Source organism: Corvus kubaryi, unplaced genomic scaffold (genome assembly GCF_017639235.1).
Source record: "Corvus kubaryi isolate FWS band 111438036 unplaced genomic scaffold, C.kubaryi_AGA036_p1.0 37394, whole genome shotgun sequence".
NCBI lineage: Eukaryota > Metazoa > Chordata > Aves > Passeriformes > Corvidae > Corvus > Corvus kubaryi.
The window spans coordinates 13,265,717-13,279,760 of record NW_024581133.1 but is presented as its reverse complement, the minus strand read 5'-3'; positions in this window follow the sequence as shown (position 1 = coordinate 13,279,760).

Below are 14,044 nucleotides of genomic sequence, written 5' to 3'. Positions count from 1 at the left end.
CCGGTCTGATGTCTTCGTGCTTTTACACATGGAAGATTACTCATTGCAATGCTTTATTTTATGCAGTTTAAAGCACTTTTTCAGCTACAAAACTGGATGTGTATGTTACCAAGGGAGTTCCTGAATGCATCTGTGTTGAAAGCCAGGGAAATCTGTAGTAGTTTTAATCCAGTTGATGATCTTCCATGCAAATTATATATTTTGAATAATGCTCTGATATGTGGTGTTAGAAAAGATTAAGTTCAACTGGAACCAGTTGCAATACTTGCAGTTTCCTCACATTTATCTTTTATTATGCAATTAAATTTTTCAAACATTTACCACTTTAATAAGAATTTGGAAGGATTTGGCCACATGGTGTTGAGAAAAGGTGGAAAATAGAACTCAAAGTTAAAAATCTGCATATTTGGCAGAATTATATCTTGATCATCTCAGATGCTTATTATATCAAGCATTTTTTGTTTCAAACCATGTTGACAATACTTATGCAAAGGGTAGTGTTAGGGATAAACCACTCAAATATCTTCTGGTCCTTCTGAAGGAAGAGGTGGAAGAACTCGATTGTTCTAGCAAGAGCATCAGATAGCTTTTCATAGGCAAGGAAGGTATATAATGAAAACACTGGCATAGTATTTTTGTGAAGAGAAAAACTAAAATTCATTACTCTTTTTCCTATATGAAGTAATTGATTTGCTCCCTAAATGCTGTAGGAAACTGCACAAGTACAAGGATTAATTTCCATCATGTTATTTGGGAGGTTTCCCTGAGATAAGTTAAATTCACACTTTTGGTAGAAGCTGCTCTGGAGGATCAAGTTTCATTAATGCATTTTCAGTTAATTCAACATAACTTCACATGATTCATTTTGGTGTTTCTGAGTTATTTAAAAGTTGTTTTTCCATCCAGCCATCAGTAGTTCTTACACTCTGTCACCTCTGTTTTGTACTGGGGGAGACATTTCAGTTCCAGTTTTCATTGCCTTACCAAAAAACAGTCACTTAATTCTTGGTGTCCTTAGTAGAATCACCCTTTCCCCTCATCTCAAGAGCTTTATCATACTTGCTTGAATAATCATTGCAGATTGTTTATATAGTGCTTATTTTTAGGGAAGTCGTGTGCCATGTGCATGCTGTCTACATTATTGACATCTAATGGAGAACAGCAGTCATGATCAGTGAATGCTCAGTCACTTCGATCTTCCTCAAGTGCAGCCAGTGTCTGTTTACCTTGTGCAGCTTGGGAGAGAAGCTTTGGTTGACCTGTGGTTCAGATTTTGCTAAATGGAATGGCTGAGTAAACACAGGGGAAAAAAAAAATCCAGTTGTAGCACATACTGAATTCTAAGTATTGAATGATGTATTTTAAACAAGAAAGTTTATAACAATATATGTCTATTTTTCTTTTCCTGGGGCAGAGTGAGAGAGAGAAGAACCCTGCACAATACATGTTAAATCTCATTTCTGTGGTGCTTTACTTCTAGAAGGAATCAGAAACTAAAGGTCAGGGTAAAGAATCTTGAGTAATGCTTGTATTCTGCAAAACCTTAAATAAAAGATCTTAAAGCTTTTCTGCAGGCATTAAGCATTGTTATTTATATGCTGGCATGCAGAAAGCAGTTATTTTTTTATGTTGTTGGGTATACAAATATTCAACTAAAGACTGTGACCATAGACTATCACAGCAGAATTTTGTTACAGACCACTTAGAAATTTTTGTGTAGGGCAAATTTATACATAATTGTTCTCTCTTTGTTTTCATTAGTATTGATTTTTGCAGCTTATGAACTTACTTTGTCTAGTTGCATTCTGTATATTTTGATGTATGCTTCATATGCCCTTAATAAAAAAAGGTAAGTATGTTACAAGATTACATTGAATGATTTTTGCTTTTAATAAAAATGTTAATTCCAGTTTCAATGTAGTTCAAAAGGACAGTTCTCAGTTCCTTACTGAAGGCTGGCATGTTATCTCCTTTGAACGTTATGTTTTTATGCAGGATTTTGACTCTAATCTTCCTTATTAATTCCGTGCTGAAAGGGAAAGTGTGTTGACTGGTATTTCATACTAGTTTACAGATACTATGCAGAGAGTTCCTTTGAATTTTGGATCACTGTTGTAGCTCTAAGACAACTAATTAAAACTTTTTATTCAGTCATTTCATTGACCCAAATTAACCTTGCGAAGCTGATATTTCCTTTTTGCACCAGATTAAAGAAAACAAAAAAGTGGAAAATGTTTATCTGTGAAACACTTACTTTGAGGGAGGTGAATGTAGTTGTGCCTTCAAGGTGTTATAAAGCTAATGTGTTTATTGACATAAAAATATGCTGGGTTTGTTGAGGGGCTTTTTACTGTTGAAACCATTATATCAGAGAGGCTGAGTTTTTTCTGACAACCAGAAAGATAACTGTGATGTTACACCTATATCTGCATTTATATTTGGACAAATTTATCTTCATATTAAGAAAACTGAATGCTCAAATTACATGTGTGGGTTGTAATCTGGCCAAAATAAGATCAAGTCCATGATCAAAGCCAGTAACTTTTCAGGAAGCAATTCTCTATTTTTAAGCAGCATTACTAAGTTGCTTATATTATGAATCTAATGTAAAGAAACTGCATTTCATATATTAGTTCACTAGAGTCTTAGTGTTAGGCATTTAAGTCAAAAGAGCTGTTTTCCACAAAAACTTTTGTGAATATACTGGTTTCTTTATGAAGGAAGTTGTCTCATACTGACAGTGTGGTAGCCTGGAAAATATAACCTTCATATGTTCTGCTCATAAATAGTGTAATTAGGAATTAATCCTTTTGACTAAAGGAAAAACACATGTGGGTCTGTTCTTACAGCCTCTTGTGAGTTTTTCATATGGATCCATCATGATATTCTAGCAACAAATTGAAGCCCTTGTTTTCCTCTCTTTTAGTGCTGTAGAATTGGAACATGAATGCTTAATAGTTTTTAAATTGAATGTATTTAAATCACCTGTGTGTTTACTGCCTGAAATGAGGATTGAATTTTGTGTACCAGTTTCTCAGGTTTTCAGATGAGACTTGTCTTTCCGCCTAATCTTCTTGGAAAGACTTCACTACTTCTTGGGGCTAGCAAGTCGATGGCACATAATATAATTTCCCAGGTTGTTTAATGAAATCCAGTGTATTTGTTAGATATCATTTAAGTGGGACAGACTAGAGGGCATCAAAATGAATCCCCAGTACTGTGAGTAATTAGGAAGAATTCAGCCTTAAAGGAAAACTTCAGAAACACTGAACTTGATAGAGAAATGGTGGCAGTATAGGAAGTCAGGTGAAGTCTTAGCTACATTGGTCTGTTCCTGCATTGCCGTTACTTTTCTTTGTGTACACACACACAGAGTTGTTTATGTGCAACTATAATGAAAATATAACTTGGTTTTATTTTCCCTGATGTACCTGAACAGAGTAATAAAACACAAAAGCGATCTTGCTTTTTATCACGTTAAAAATGAGGAGAATTCAGCAGCAATCCTGAGGCTGTTTTGAGTATAAAGTTGTCTAAACAAATTGTTCTAAAATTGCCATTATACTTGAATTAGAACATCTTGCTAATCCAAGCACGCTTCTGACTAGGTGACATACTCAGTGAAGGGAAATGGGATTTCATCTCCACTCTCCACAAAAGCAGGTGAGATGTGCAGTAAGGAAGCAGGGCTCCCTGAGGGCTCTGGGAAGCACTGTTCCTGTCCAGGACCACTGTGCCTCTCAGACTGTCGCTAGGTTTGTGCACTTCCACCAGGATAAAGCTGGCCCTTCGTAGTACAGTTGATTCATGAGTACTGGTATATATGTGAAGGTTTATTCATTGTTGAAATGAAATAAAATTAAAAATAATTCTGCATAGAAGTGGACCCCTTCCTGACTCTGAGCTATCACTGAGTGATTTAAGTGCACTGGGGAACTGGTGTTCAGCAGTGCTGTCTTGGAAGCTTTTAACATATTACTGCCTCTTTATTGCCATTTGTATTTTGCTAGTAATAAAAATATATCTGTTGTCCTCTCACATAATTAGTGGCTTATATTAATGTATTCTTTATTTAATGTGTTTACACAGTCCTTACAAATGTGTTGGTTCTTTCCATCAACAAAAAGTATTGTTTGAGAGAGCTTACAATCTGCTTGCACTGTTACAAGAATTTCTTGGTCACATCTGTTTTATATGTATGTTACCCTGCAAAACATACATGGAACAAGGAGAGGAAACTATGAAAAAAATGTTTAGAAGGTCAGTCTTTTGCTTATCCGTAATTAGAGTGGGTAAAATATATCCACTCTGAACTGACTCCATGCAATAACAGCCACATTCTCTTCCTTATAGGCGATGGTAAAGCTGATAGGAATTCTGAACAGAATCTCCAGAGAAAATGCAAAGCACCTAACAAAGAGTGTCATTGGATTATCAAGATGTCTCATTGCAATAAAAGATCAATAAGAAGCAGCAGCAAATGGGAACTTTACTGTGAGTGGAATATAGAACATGTACAAGCAAAATGCTTCTACTTTTAGTCTTTTATTTAGTGAGAGTTTGGTTAATGAGAGTAGATATATCTATCAAGAAGCATGAGATTCTGAGCAGCATCTGACAAAACTGTTACCAGCCACTTCACAGCACAAAGATTTGACCTGACTGTAAACTGGTAGTCTTGAGTATGATGTACACCAATTAGTTAAAGATCAGTAATTGACAAAGGTCACTTGGTCCAAACACAGTTCCTGTCCATCAAGTGAAGTATATATCATTGCAGTGTCTGGCTCAGGGGAGGTGAAAAGCACTTTCTGCACCTCACCTGTGTTATCCACTAGTGTCTTATGTTTCATTTACCCTGCTGAACATGCAGAGCAGGAAATGTTCATGCTTGCTGGAAATCCAGAGAAAACCCAACAAATACTTGGGTATAAACGTAAAAAAATTGACTTCCCTACTGTGCCAGCAGACAGAATGCTGTGATTGTAGAGGTCATGTCACAGAACCATTGATCAGGCTCTTCCACACAGTGTCTAGTGGAGCTCTAGAGGAAGTTACTGAAGCTGAAAACAGCTACAAAAAAAAGCAGATTCATCTGTTTAGGTTTCACAAGAGTGCCCTTTAAAATTCCAGTGGGTTCTGCGTCAGATGCTTATATTTTTGTTATTCCCATCCATCAGCAAGTTCTGTGTTGCAAATTGTGCATGACTAGAAAAGTCAAAAGGTAAAAGTTGATTTAAAAGAAGTTCACAGTAGAATTCTTTGTTCCACACGTAGTTGTGTGAGTAAACTGAATTGACTGGGAACATGCATACGAAAAGGTTCTCCATACAGGTGCTGAGCTGGAGCAAAGGTATGAGCAGCCCTTCTACTGCCTGGGAAAGGCTCTGCCTGCAGCTGCTGTGAAGGTGAAGCAGACAAGCTTCTGTGTGTAGAGAGATGGCTGCAGTAGGTGCCTATGAAGCCACAGCTCACTGGTATTTTCACCCTTTTATGGACTGTTGCAGTATGTGGTGGGGTAAATGAATTGCAGGGTTAACCAGTGACAGTTGTGAAATGGAGACATGCTTGACTAGATGTGATATGAGAGATCAGAACTGGAGTCCCTACAGGCAATCCAGACAACAACTTCTATTACTACAGAAGCAAGAGGGTGGTTTAGGGGTTTTTTTTATTGTTTTTTTTTGTTTGTTTGTTTTAACAATACAATATAATTTGCAAATTATTAGTGAAAATTTGGGTGAAACTCTCTGAGCTTCAACAAACTCAGTAATGGGCTAAGATAGTTTGGTTTGCAGTAGCTGTAGTGGTGATGGAGTCTCTAACCATTACAAGAGGATATTAGTGAAACTGAAAATAGGAGTAATTGGACCATCATCAGATGTTAAAAAGCTCTTTGCAAAAGGGCAAAGAAAACAACTGTAAAATATTCTGGTCTTCCTAAAATGGAATTTGAGAGTCTTCTTGTCAATGAAACATGATAGGTTTATTAAATATGCTGTAGAATGTATGAGAAAGTTGGTTTTATCTGCTACAGTTTTTCTCCTTAATTTCAGCTGTATGTATGCTACTGCAGCTTCAAAACATCTGGGTACAGTGATTTTTTTCTTTTCTGCACCTGCAAGTGTAAGTACACACATAAACAAAAAAGAAATTAAATCTTTCACAAAGCCAAAGAGAAAGAAAAAGCCCAACCAGGCATGAAGCTCAGGGGAGCAGTATGACAAGTGCTGAGCTGTAAACAAGCTTGAGAGGGATTTAATTCTTCTGACAAGTGCCAGTGGTAGCATCTCACATGGACTCAGCATATGCACACATTTCAGAGGGGGAATCACAGAGGACTTAATGCAAATATAAAAAAGCTCAGAGCACATCAGCCTATACCGTTCTAAAAATAGCCTCAAAAATCAGGATGAGCAAGGGTTGTAATTATCTTGATTTTTCGGAATTTTGCCACTTGTAGGAGGGTTTGTGGTTTATGCTCACACTATAATTAGGCTTTGTAACATACAAACTACAAACTCTTTAGGGCAGGGATTGGTTCATATATTTGTAGGGCAGGTACAGTAAGACTTCATTGGGTGGTATTTTCAGGGTGATAGTACAATACAGCCACTGAGTAATAGCTGCTGTTCTAGGTTTTAAAGAAGCTTATTTTAGGTCATAAGATTTTTGTTGCTGTTTGTTAAGGAAAGAGAAATAAGATGTAATTTGGTATCCAAATTAAATTTTAAAAGCCTCTAGTGCACACTTCTTCCCTAATTACAGTCAGGTCCTTTCTTTTTCAGATAAGCTTGTAATTCCCTCATTTCTCTAGCAACATTCTGAAAAGGACACACTACAAACCATCCCCAGCAGTCTACTTAAGCAGATTTCCCCATGGCAGTTGATGAGTTAGTGCTGCAAGATGTAGCCTGTTTTCACTTAACCTTCAGAAAGCTTTGGGATGAGTAGCACATGCTTCCTGTGCTCCAGCCACCGGATAGGTTTGGCTCATTTAAGAAATTAGACCAGTGCTCTATTCACCTTAGATCTTCAATCCGATGTTTTCTTTTCTGCTTTCCTCAGTCTGCAAAAAATTAATTTAAAGGTTACATTTACTAGCAAAGGGTTAATAATCCCTGGAGATCTGTAGGCTTAGCCAAATACTACTGTGTTGTATTGTAGTTAGCTAAAAACCTGGTTTTAACCATAGTTTAGATTTCATCGCAGAAGGTAGACTCTAGGAAGAGAGCCTCTCTTGGACCCAATCTTTCATGCTCACTTAGACGGCTGACAATTAGAAAAACATGTTCTTTTACGAAAGTTCTATTATGTTTTCAAAATGCTGAACTTTAAATTCCAGATATTTCTGGATTCAAATGTGAGATTTTGTGTGTGTGCAAATTACCTTTCATTTGTATGATGTTTCTTAACCCATTTCTGGATATGTGTTTTGGACATCCCTTTTATTGCAAGTGATTGAAAATGGCCCCGCATTTGCAATAGTTGTGAATAACCTTCAAAATAACAATTAACAGGCTTGACTTTACCAGTGGAGTAGTTTATCACCTTTGGCATGGAAAGTGAAAGCTACTCTTTCCTTCTCTCACAAACACATTAACATCAACTGCTTTAAAATATTTTTTTATTATTATTTTTATTTCTATAATTTTTCTTTTAAGGACAAGTGAGCATAGGAGGGTCTCATTTTGTTCTGCAGTGAGTATTCTAATGGATTGCAAAACTGTAAATAAGAATTATGTCGTCTTGGACCTGTAATTATTTACTAATTGAAAATTACCTGGGTAGATTAATGAAGAGAAGAAGAACACAATATCAGAATCTTTTTTAGCAAGTGACTAGAAAGAAAATTGTTTGTTACTAGAGCAGACAGAAACTCTGTCTGAAGCATCCATTATTTACAGAAGTTTTGAGAATCATGTGTATAGTTTCAAATACTGAATTAAAATCCAAGCATCTATGAATCTTGAAAGCCAAATCCTGCTGTAGTTTGGATCCTGTAGCATTTATTTTCTGTTTGAATATTGATATAGTGCTTCATATTGCAGAAAGCCACACAGTAGTTCTTGGCACAAAATGCTGGAACTTCGGAGAGCACTTGTGTGAAGGTAAGAAACGATGTTTCATAGCAGTGGGGATAAACATAAGGCAAATCTTTCTGTAACCAAGACAAATATCTCTTCTTAAGGAGAGTCTCTGGTTGTTTGGGGTTTTTTTGTAATTAACAGAAATTGAGTTCATTGAACATTATTGTATGCTCTATTATTGAAGCTTGCTCACACTTCTAGGGGGGTAACTAAAGCAAGTGAATAGCAAGCTACCAGTAGCTTACAACTTAAATCTTGCTACACTTAAGAGCAAGACAGTACTTTTAGTCCTCTGGTTGCATATATTGGTCTGAGCATTCAGAAGGTTGAAAATGCTAGATTTAATGGATTTCTCTTGGTAAAAGACAGACATTCATTCTGGGTGGTGAAGATGAGTTTTACCAGAATACAAAATTATCCTAAACCACCGACTGTGTTTAAACCTTGCTCCATTAATTTCAACCCTCTGTGGATGCATAGGCCAAACATCAGTAACCTGGAAGATTTGTTAAAGGCTTTACTCTTCTAATTCCCACTGGGGTATTTTAATGTTGACAGCTGTTAAAATTCTCAAACTGGAGCTTCACATCAGTATTCTCTTCCTCACAGACACCTGTAATGGGATTCATCTCTTTTCTTTGTTATTCCCTTTGCTCATTTAAATGTAATGTGCATTTCTCATCACACCACTGGATTAGTTCTATATAAATTACTAAAATACACACATACATGAACACACATACGTTTGTCCCAGAAGAACAGAGGATGGTATTTTGGTTTTGATTAAAAAGATGGACAAAGATAAATACAGCACTATAATTCTTGTGCATTTCTTTAAAACAAAAGACTTTTTTTATTATGTGGCCAGTAGGGTGTGGCCTCTTGAGGCTCTTCCTGAGATTTTCCTCTTCCCTATCCCTTCATCACTGAGCTATGTTCTAGGAGTGGAGAAATTAATTCCATTTATACTTCTGGTGCTTTACTACCACTCACAGGCTCCTCCCCTGCCCCTTCAGTTTATATTCATTGGAATTGCAGCTTTGCTAGTTTTACTTTCCTGGAGGGTTTAGGCAGATATTGGGCAAGTATTGTATTGCTTTAGGGATTACTAATTCCAGGGCCTTTGTTCTGCAAATTACGTGTAAATGGATGTGCTGATGGGTGTTTTCACCTGATGTCTGATTGAGATTCCTATTGAACCAGTCTTGTCTGCCTTCGTTCATCCACAGAGCAGGCAGCTCAGGATGCCAGCCTTGTATTTGCACGAGTGAACTCAAAATAACTCGGGCCCAGTGACTGGTAAAGCTGAGGGAGGGGTGGCTGAACAGTCCGAGACACAGCTGTGAAGCCGTGCAGCGTTGTCTATTGCCACAGGCTGGGTTGGCTGGGGCTTTGGGCAGCCTGGGCTAATGGAAGGTGTTCCTGCCCATGTAGGGGGGTTGGAGTGAGATGATCCCTAAGGTTCCTTCCTACCCAAACCATTCTATGATTCCATGATAATATTGGATTTTACAGCCTATATGAGGTTGGCTGCCTTCTCATCAGTCAAGGCTCACTTTTTGTGATAAAGTGGTACTTAATCACTTAGATGTTGACAAAGATGGGGATAGATTTTGGTAGTTTAGTAATTGATTTATGGTCTTGTGAGAAAGTAATGCAAGGAAAAGATGTAAAATACTTCATCTGTACAAAATCACTTCTAGTCTGTCCTGGCTTTTTATTTTAGCTACTGGTAATTACACACTGCTATTTTAACTGTGCAACTTCAGCCTTTTAATCCCAACCCTTACTGTCATTTTTCACTTCACAGCTGCATGCAGAAGCCCAACCCAGTATACATGGTATAAATATGGTATACTTTTCTTATCTAGTTAACAAAAAATCCTGTAAAAAGTTGACAGTGAGAGGTTGGAGAAAAGAAAGGATTTTAATGGATCCAAGTCTGAAATATGGAGAATAAGCAACTTTCTAAAATTAGCCCTCAATGAAAATCAGATTAAGCAGAGAATATATAGTACTTTTTGTAGAAACAAAGTATTTCCTTAATTTCCATTCCAGTGTTTTCATTTACAAGGATGTTCCTGAGCAAATGACCAAGGTGTAATTCTCCAAATACAGGGAGAAGCATCAGTCATATAGAACAGAAGATTTACTTTGGAACAGTACAGACAACTTCAGAGGTATAAAAAAAAAAAATCCCTACAACATATTTTGCATGAATAAAGAAGGTAGGTTTTGAATCTTGTTATTATTTTCGATGGTGTAAAACTCATTTACATATTTGAATAGCAAGATTTTGACATCTCATCGAAAACCTTTTCCTGACATAAAAGCAGAGTGTGCACAGTTTCTAATAATAAAAATCTTTACTCTCTTTTAACATAGGCACATAGTAGTATAAAGATACTACCTGTGCATTAAGCATAAAGAATATGTTGTCTTGTTATAATGTGTCAAAATATTCTTTAATGAAGGAAGGTATCTAAAATGTACAAAGCAGGATAAACCAGCTACTAATACCTTCGTTACTGTCTATCAACAAATGACAGTCCTATCAGTAAATGAATGAGCTAGAAGGGATGAATGGACAGGTTATAGAAATTGCTTTCACGGTGATCTCTGAACACAGAAGATGCAGTTTTAAGCTTTCAAATTTCAATGCAGTCATTTTGGCAATAGGAACATATGAACGTATCAGGTGTCAAAAAATGTCTTACTCTTTATCTTCCATAATTAAGCTTTGTAGTATTTTTTAAATTTTAAATACCCATTGTGAAATATCAGTGAGTTCTACCCTTTCAAACTGTGTGGCCGCTAGCATTATTATGGACTGTAGAATTCAACCTGCTAATTAGACTTCTAACAAGTATAGTTGACGGGGAGGGGTTGGCCTTCCAGAATTAATGGACCTCTTTGTCTTGCTTGAGGCATATCAGAGCTTAATACCATGAACAACATGCTGATCTGACCTTTGGTTCCAGGATGTGATGCTGGGTCATAATATTTTTGAGGTTCATTCCAATAATAAATTACAGTTTTAATGATGGCTCTGCAAACATATGGCAAACAGAAGACACTTTTCATAGATTAAAACAACATAGCTTCCATTAAACCTCTGGAATAACTAAACCCAGTAACTTGTTAAACACTGAAGTGTTTGTTTGTTGTACTTTGTTTAGTTATTTAACACCTGCCTCCTTCCTGCTTTTAGGTATAATCAGCATTAGAAATACTATTGCTAATCAGGTTGTCCAATCTTAAAGCATATATACAGTTCCTGCTACTTTGAAACTGTGCTGCTGCTGCTTCTTTAAAGCTCCATGTGATGTTTACCTGCGAAGCAGTGAGACTGTATTTCTCATAAATTAATTTATGAATATTTATATACCAGATGGTTTTTCAAGTGCTAGCCAAAACTGATGGTGTTTAAACCAGAGTAATTGAGAAAGATTGAAGAAACTCATGGAAATATCCATGATGGGGTAGTACATTTGTGACTTCTAACAGCCAAATTATTTATGCATTTGGAAGTACAATCCTTGAGCTTCTCATTCTTGATTGTACATTTGATCCTGTAGTTAGCCTGTGCTTTTAAGAGCATTCTTATTGCTGTATATAGCATAAGATTAGCAAAGGCTGAAGGTATGATGACGCCACTGATATGAGTATCTGTCCACAGTGTCCCTCAGAAGTCAGACCCTGACTGTGCACACTTTGAAAGACAAAGTCCTTGAGATGTGGGCAAAGAGGGAGCAGGGGAAAAGTGATGGTTTACTGTAAAAGGTGCATTCCATCCTCCCTTAAGTTGTGTCTATTTTATGCAGTTTAAATTAGCTACATGTCAGTACATATATTTTGATGTATTTGCCCAAACATTTTGTCAATTCCCAAGTAGCATTTGCTAACAGACTGAATTTTGGTGCCATCATCTGTTGGCCATGTACAATTGCAGCATGGGCAGATGGGGATCCTGAAATACTTCTTCTGTGCTTGTTTCACATCCAGTTTCATTTCTTGTGCTCACACCTTATGTATTGTGCTTTGAAAAAACAAACACATACAGAAGTCTATACAGTGGAGCAGCCGTTGTCTGTTGGGCTGGATGTCATGTGTGAATATTGGCACAGACAAAACAGGCTTTTTACAGGGAAATCAACTAGACAGTGTGGACTCTAGAACTGCATCTATAAAGCTGATTTACATAGCCACTTTATGTCAAAAACTTTAGGTGGTCCTGATATTTGGCAGCAACAGTATGTATTGTAGTTTTCTGTTTGGAAACTTTTGCTTTATTTCAGTAAAGAGTTTGACCTGCATGAGCAAAACTGTTTGAAAGTAGTTAATAGGGACTTAATTCTGCTCTAGAAATTAGAGCTAAAACTCCATTTTTTGGGGGGAGTAAAGTATCTTGCCAGTATTGTGTGCTCTCTTCAAGACTAGCTTCTGCAGAAAGATGATTAGTTTCTTTGCTTTATCAAAGTGGTGTCTTTACATCCAGCAGCTCATCCAGAGACAAGATTTAACATGATTCTTACTTGCTGGTAGTAGATATGTACACTGTAATCGGGCTTTTCTAGCTGTGAGGTGGTGTAGTAGTAATAATCCCTGTCACATTTGAAGCTTGTTATCACTAGGTGAAAAACTCTCTATTTGTAGCTTCAGCCTCCATTTATGAATTTCTATCCAAGTCAACAAAAGAAAGAAGTTTGAAGATGCTGGAGAGATGTCTGGCGTAAGAGTCACAGTTGTCACAATGAAGAATGAGCCTTGGCTACACCTCAGGGCTAAGAGCCTGATGTTTGTGAATGCAAGTCATTGTCCAAAGGTGTCTGTGTCTGAGTTGATCTTTTTCCATTAACAGCCAGTACAGAGAGCTGACATGACCTCACCCTGAGGTAGATGTTTCTAACTGACCGGCACACCTGCCTTCTATCCATCTTCAGTAGCAGGATTTCTGGAGATGCTATGGTCTGAACTTTGCTAGGATGGATCCCATACAATACAGCCATACTGTCACTACATTTCTGTCACAGAGAAAGAAACTCCATCATGAGTATTTACAAAGGATTGTCAACTGAAAATTAATTACTTGGAAAATCCCCAAGCAACGTACTGTAAACTGGCCCAGCTCTGAGCAGAGGGTCAGACCAGAACACTGCCAGAGTCCAGTCCACCCTCAGCTTGTGTTTCTGGGTTTAAAGCAGGTACCCTTTCTCAAGGGTGAGACTCGAGGGGAAAGTTTTCTGTTGTAATGTGTGTGGGATTGCTGTGTTTGATCCTTAGCAACCAAACAGATATATAACATTTATAACTCAGTGACAGATCTGTGCTGCACAGTAAGCTGCCCAGGTGGACTCAAAACTTGTCACTGATTTTTGCACTCTCTTAATCTTCCTGTTTAATCTGTGCTTCATTAAAGTCAATCTCTGCTGGACAGACTGTCACTCAGGCTAGGCCAGTCCTGCTGTCTGCACTCTCTGGGGATCACCCTTCATCCTGATAAATGGTCTATTAGGAGAGCACGTGTCAGAGAGAAACCCTTCGTGAAGCTAAATAGATTAGAGCCTCTTCCCTCTGAAAGATCTCAGTGGAATGGGGTAGGCGTGATCGTTAAAGCGGATTTAGAATGAGAAGACACTATTCCTCAGGATAGAAATTACTCTGAGTTTACAAAGGTATGGAGTAGTTCTAGTAAATATATAGAATGAAAACCCTCAACGTTAGCACTTGCCACCAGAACAGATGCAGTGTGATGATCTGGAAGTTGCTGAACTTTCTCATGGTACCCCACTGGGAATTGAATAGATCCAGCCTTTCTCTGTGCTTTTGTAATACCTTTCTTACCTAGTGCAATTGCCAGCATGAAGCAGCTATACAAATTTAATATTCTTGCAATGCAGTTTAGCAGCTGCAGGTACATTAGGACTGGTATAATGACCAGCAAAGGGAGGGGA